The 6,000-nt window shown below is 46.1% G+C and overlaps 1 protein-coding gene across 3 annotated transcripts in view; it reads left to right on the top strand.

The window, feature by feature from the left end:
• Positions 1-234: 234 nt before the first annotated feature.
• Positions 235-6,000, top strand: part of CORO1C (coronin 1C) — an 84,197-nt gene continuing 78,431 nt past the window's right edge. The window contains exons 1-2 of one of the 3 annotated variants that reach the window (XM_066370669.1): positions 780-861; positions 2,055-2,161. The gene's annotated coding sequence lies outside the window, so the exon portion shown is untranslated. Of the gene's footprint in view, positions 258-742; positions 862-2,054; positions 2,162-6,000 lie in introns of those variants that run through there. The other 2 variants (XM_066370670.1, XM_066370668.1) reach the window with 2 other exon arrangements.

The following is a 6,000-nucleotide window of genomic DNA, read 5'->3' as shown; positions in this document are numbered from 1 at the left end:
GGCCCAACTCAGCGTTACCCTCCCTGTACTAGGAATATGACGCTAGTAAGTGGGGGGAGGGCCAGAGCATCCAAGAGTCCCCAGAGGTGGTGGTGGGAGGGGATGTTGGGAGCAAAGGCGGAGCTTCAGAAGCCAGAGGCGGGGATTCGAGAACTCGGGGCGGAGTTTGGAATTTTATGCGTTAAGGGAAGTGGCGGGGTAGTTATCCTGTGGGTGGGGCTCCTAGACTTTGCGGAGGGGTTTTGTGGTGCGGAAAGGTCAGTTCTAAAGCAATAGGCGGGGAGCCCGGTTAAGGGAGTCAGGAGGCTGGCCGACTTGGATGGATAGTGGGCTGGGCTCAGAGGAGCTGATGTTCCGGATTCAAGGGGCTCTTGGGGATCTTTGAGATACTGGGGATATGGCCCTACAGAGCCAAGCAGGTCAGTGGGCGGAGCTCTAAGAACTCCGCTCCGGGTTATGAAGAGCAGCGGGCGTGGCTTGGAGGCGCTTGTGGGTGTGGCCCTCCCGCCGCTGAGATGACTAGTGGGCGGTACGTGCGCTTGGGCACTGCCTGCCTCCACGGCCCACCTGCATCCTTGGGCGCGACCAGAGGGGGCGTTAGGGAGAGGAGGCAAGGATCACAGGGTGGGAAGCGCACTTCCCTGCCGGAAGTGGGCGTGGCGTGCCGCAGCCCGGCGGCTCTTGTTGGACGCGGTGCGGCGCGGGGGCGGAGTTTGCGTGCGGCGGCGGGGGCGGGGGCGGCTGCCCACGCCCCTCCCCCGCGAGGCGCTCAGTGCCAGGCGGGAGGCGACAGCGGTTGGAGGCTTCGCCGGGCTTTGCAGCGGGGACTTCGGCGGCGGCGCCTTAGGCACCTCGGCCCTGGTGAGCAGCACGCGCCTGGCTGGGTCGCTTGGTTGCGAGAGGACCTGACCTCTCAGCAAGTGCCGGCGCCGGCTGACAGAGGCCGGCGGGGTGTGGGGAAGGGCCCGTGTAGGGGGAGTGGGCTGGGGTGTGCGCGCGTGGTGCGGGTCCTTGGGCCAGGGGCTCACCGTGGCCGGTGTGCAGGGGGTTGGGGTCGGGGCTGCTACCGGGGGCTCTGGCCGGGGAGGAGGGAGTTGGGGACGGAACCGCTTGACCTGAAGCGAGTGAACCCGGGTCCCTGTGGGGAGGAGACTGCCCAGGGGAAGCTTTTAGGGGTACGGAACCCTCCTGGCCGGGTGAGGAGCCGCGGGCTGAGGGGGCACTGGGCCGGCCGAAGAGGGTTTTTAGGGGTCAGGGACTCTTCTGGTTGGGTGGGGTCTTGGGTGGGGAGGGGCTGCTTGAGCTTAGGGCGCAGAGCTGCGGGCGGGTTTCTGAGCGGCCCTTGGGAGCGGGTGGATGGGGCGTAGGCAGGGTCCGGGTTCGTGTGTGGCAGGGGCGAGGGTTACTCCCCGGCCTGGGTGTTGCCTGGCTTTGGGTGCAAGGATATCTCTGAGCTCTGAGTATCTGGGTTAGGGGTCGGGAAAGGCGGAACTGGGCCGGAGCTGGAGTAATGTGGGTGGGGGCGGTTTGGGAAGAGGATGAACCCAGCGGTGGGAGCCGAGGGCTAGGGCTAGCGGGGTGGGTATGGGGGGGGGGCGGGTGGGAGGAGAAGAAGAATGAAGCAGAAATGCTGCTGAGTCGGGGGCCTGGAACGTCTCAGTGAACTGGGTGATTCAGAAATGTGCTCCTCTAATAGCGGAGCAGCTGGCGAGGGCGCAGTAAAAAAGAGCGAAGTGCAGGTGGGGCTCCGCTGCGCTTAAATGACTGAGGATGAGGTCAGATGTGGAGGGTGGAAATGCAGGAACCGAGCCCGCCTGCCTGTCCACACAGGCGCGCACACACCAGCTCTTCAGTCTCTTAAATGATTTGAATGTGTTGGGGGAAGTGGCAGCCTGCGGGAGAGCCGAGAAGAAAGGGGCTTCCTCTTGGGGAGAGTCGCTGGCCCTGCCATCCTTTTTTGGGAGTGTTCAAAGGGTTTTCAACGCTGGAAAAGGAAACGTAGGCTTTACTGCCTGGTGGTTTAGAATCACATCCTATATTTGGCCTTAATGTAGGCTGCCCTTGTTTTGTGGTGTCTGAAGTCCTTGCTCTACATGTTGCAAACGTGGGATTTGGTGTGAGAAGCAAATTGCAAGTTGTCTTCCTCCCCCAGGATAGCAAGGTACAAAGACCTTTCTTCACATATAAGACATTTTGAAAGACTTGAATATAGTGTGTGTTTTAACTGGCACTGTGTGTCGAATGTATTTACTTTTAGGAATAGTTATCACAAAATGTTAGGCTCTCTTACCTACAGCCTTCCTACCTGGAATTACATTCTTAAACTATACTTGTAGGGCTCTTCTTAGTCTCCCTATATAATAATGCACTTCATTGTCCTTATCTAGCAGAACTCTCTTCTGACACCAGGGCCTGCTAGAATAGTCAGAAACATGGTTAAATATAAGCAGTTGCTTTGTACCAGTTGTAAAATAGATGTTTATATTACTTCATTTTTTTATTTCTTTTTAATGTTTATTGACTTTAGAGAGAGAGAGAGAGGAAGGGAGAGCGAGAGAGAGAGAGAGAGAGGCAGGAACATTGACCTGTTCCTGTATGTGCCTTGACTAGGGGATCAAACCAGCAACCTCTGTGCTTCCAGATGATGCGCCAGCCAACCGAGCTATCCAGCCAGGGCAGCTTTCTGCATTCCCTATAAAAATGGGTAGAAGAGGATAAAGGGTGGGATAAGTGGTTATGGAATAAGATTTGACTTGGGGTGGTGAACATATAGTGCAATGTATAGATGATATGTTATAGAGTTGTACACCTAAAACCTATGTAATTTTATAAATCAAGGTCACCCTCATAAATCCAATGAAAAAAATAAATAAGTGAAATAAAAATCAAAGAATAAAGAAATGGGAAAATATATTTGAAATTCAATTTTGTGTATTTTAGAAAAGTAATTTAATGAAAACTAACTCTTTTTTTTTGGTGTGAACCTACATTTCCGAGTCCTAGTGTTTATTTTTTATTTTTATTTTTTATTTATTCATTTTAGAGAGGAGAGGGAGAGACAGAGAGAGAGAGAGAGAGAGAGAGAGGAGAGGCAGAGAGAGAGAAGGTGGGGAAGAGCTGGAAGCATCAACTCTCATATGTGCCTTGACCAGGCAAGCCCAGGGTTTCGAACCAGTGACCTCAGCATTTCCAGGTCGACGCTTTATCCACTGCGCCACCACAGGTCAGGCCCGAGTCCTAGTGTTTAGATATGAAGCCTAATAGTAACCTTTGGGTCTCAGAAATTGCATAAATAAATAGAAAAAAGTCAAGTAAAACTGGAAATTGAGTTGTATGTTCTGTCTTAAAGGGCAATGTTGGTGACAAGCGATAATTATGTGTACTGAGAATCAAACAATGATTGGTATAAAGGTCAGGTACACACCTTTTTGACAAATCTGGAATGTGCCCTATTTGTTTTTGATTTTTGTAGAAGGTACATTAAAGCCTGATGAATTTTAATAGACACAGACCAATAAGATACCACTGCATACAGTATTGAATTTCTCATGATCATTTGTTACTTTGCCTGCAAATCAGCATTTACGTCTGTTACTTTATTTATGATTTATGATTAGCTTTAAGTTTGAGTAATAGCACTTTTTAAACACCGTTGGATTTTTTTTTTTCTTAAGTTTTATGCTTAATGCACCTGTCACTTTTGGGATCCACACCAGCCAGGAGGAGGAGCTTCACTCTGATGCCTATGAAATGGAACGCTGAATGGGACAAATGATCAGTTCTTAGTTATGTAACTGGGAATGGAAGAATCAATTCTTTTCGATGGCAAGTTTTCTTAATACTTTGATTTGCCACAAACTGGTGCTGTAGAAACAGGTATTATTAACGAGACTGTTTTATCTTTGATTTTCTTAGAGGTGGCACACTAATAAATTTGGATGCCACTTTCATAATTAGGGTACACATCCATGTGTACTTTCCATTTGATGGGTTCCCTGTGTTATCCTGAGTTATGACTCTTTTCTGACACTTTTATGTCTTTTTAAACTTAAGATGCCTTTTTGTATTAGACATGGAAATCGTCATGAATATTTCAGTATGACCTAGTACCTAGAATGTTAAGTAATAGAATCTCTCTGGGTTTTTACTGTCCTAGTTCAGATCCTTTAAAGTGAGTGAACAAGATTATATATTCCTTTTTTGAGGCCTTATTTTGTATTTTAATAGTGTGTAATGGAATCTTTTGTTTTATAACTGCTTTATTGAGATATAATTTACATACCGTACAATTCACCCATCTAAAGTATATAATTCAGTGGTTTTTAGTATACTCACAGAGTTGTGCAGTCATCCCTACAATTTTAGAATATTTTTGTCAGCCCAGAAAGAAACCCCATACCCATTAGCAGTCACCCCAGCCCCATTCTTGTTCCTCCTGTGTCCTAGGCAACCACTCATCTACTTTTTGTCTCTGGATTTGCTTATTTTAGACATTTCATGTAAGTGGAATGATACAGTACAGGTCTTTTGTTTCTGTCTTTTATTAAGCTTAATGTTTTCGAGGTTTATTTGTGTTATAACATGTATCAGTACTTCATTCTTTTTTTATGATTGAATAATATTATGTTGTATGGATATACCATGTTTTGTTTATCCCTTCATCAGTTGATGGACTTTGGATGTTTCCCTTTTTTGACTAGTGTGAGTAATGTTGCTGTGAACATTCATGTACAAATTTCTCTATGGACATATGTTTTTGTTTCTCTTGGGAATTGCTGGGTCATGTTGGTAACTCTATGACGAACTCTTAAAGGAACTGCCAGACTGTTTTCCAAAGCAGCTACATTTTACAATCCTACCAGCAGTGTATAAATGCTTCAGTTTTTATCCTCATCCTTGTCAACACTTGTTATTCTCTGATTTTTTGGTTTTGGTCATCCTCATGGGTGTGAAGTGATATCTCATTGTGGTTTTGATTTACATTAACCTGATAGCTAATGATGTGTCCAGCATCTTATGTGATTAGTGGACAATTGTCTATTTTCTTTGACAATATGTCTATTCACATGCTTTGCCCCTGTTAAAATTGGGTTGTCTTTTTATTGGTTGGTTATGAGTTATATTCTGTTAACAAGTGTCTTATCAGAGATATGATTTGCAAAAATTTTCTCCATTCTGTGAGTTGTCTTCATTTTCATTTTTACTGAGGTATAGTTGACATAACATTTCTTTTCGCTTTCTTGATGGTATCCTTTGAAACACAAAAGTTTTAAATTCTGGTGAAGTCCAATTTATGCATAACAGAGTCAAAATTGTTAATAATGTAGTTAAAAATTATTTAGACCTTGTCATATTCTTATCAATATTTTAATTATATAAATTACAAGCCAAAGGTGAAAGGATTAGGGAAAGATTTGAATTTGAATTAGTCCTAGATCAAAAAGAGTACATGAGGGAACAATGTCATTTTGCTCTTTAAATCCTCTAGTACTCTCCCACCCCATTGTCTACGGCAGGGGTCCCCAAACTTTTTACACAGGGGGCCAGTTCACTGTCCCTCAGACCGTTGGAGGGCCGGACTATAAAAAAAAAACAATGAATAAATCCCTAGGCACACTGCACATATCTTATTTTAAAGTAAAAAAAACAAAACAAAACGGGAACAAATACAATATTTAAAATAAAGACCAAGTAAATTTAAATCAACAAACTGACCAGTATTTCAATAGGAACTAGGCTCCTCTCACTGACCACCAATGAAAGAGGTGCCCCTTCTGAAGTGCGGCAGGGGCTGGATAGATGGCCTCAGGGGGCCGCATGTGGCCCGCGGGCCGTAGTTTGGGGACCCCTGGTCTACGGTTAACATTCAGTCTCCTTAATGTGGCTACAGGTCAAAGCTTGTCTGATTCTAGCCTCCTTTCCTGATTCCAGCCTCCTTTCCCTCTACTCCCCTTGCGATTTTATCCCCACTGCCACTCCCTGAAACATCACAGCCTTCAG

The sequence above is a fragment of the Saccopteryx leptura genome, chromosome 2 (assembly GCF_036850995.1).
Source record: "Saccopteryx leptura isolate mSacLep1 chromosome 2, mSacLep1_pri_phased_curated, whole genome shotgun sequence".
NCBI lineage: Eukaryota > Metazoa > Chordata > Mammalia > Chiroptera > Emballonuridae > Saccopteryx > Saccopteryx leptura.
This window is presented reverse-complemented; position numbering and strand designations above follow the sequence as displayed.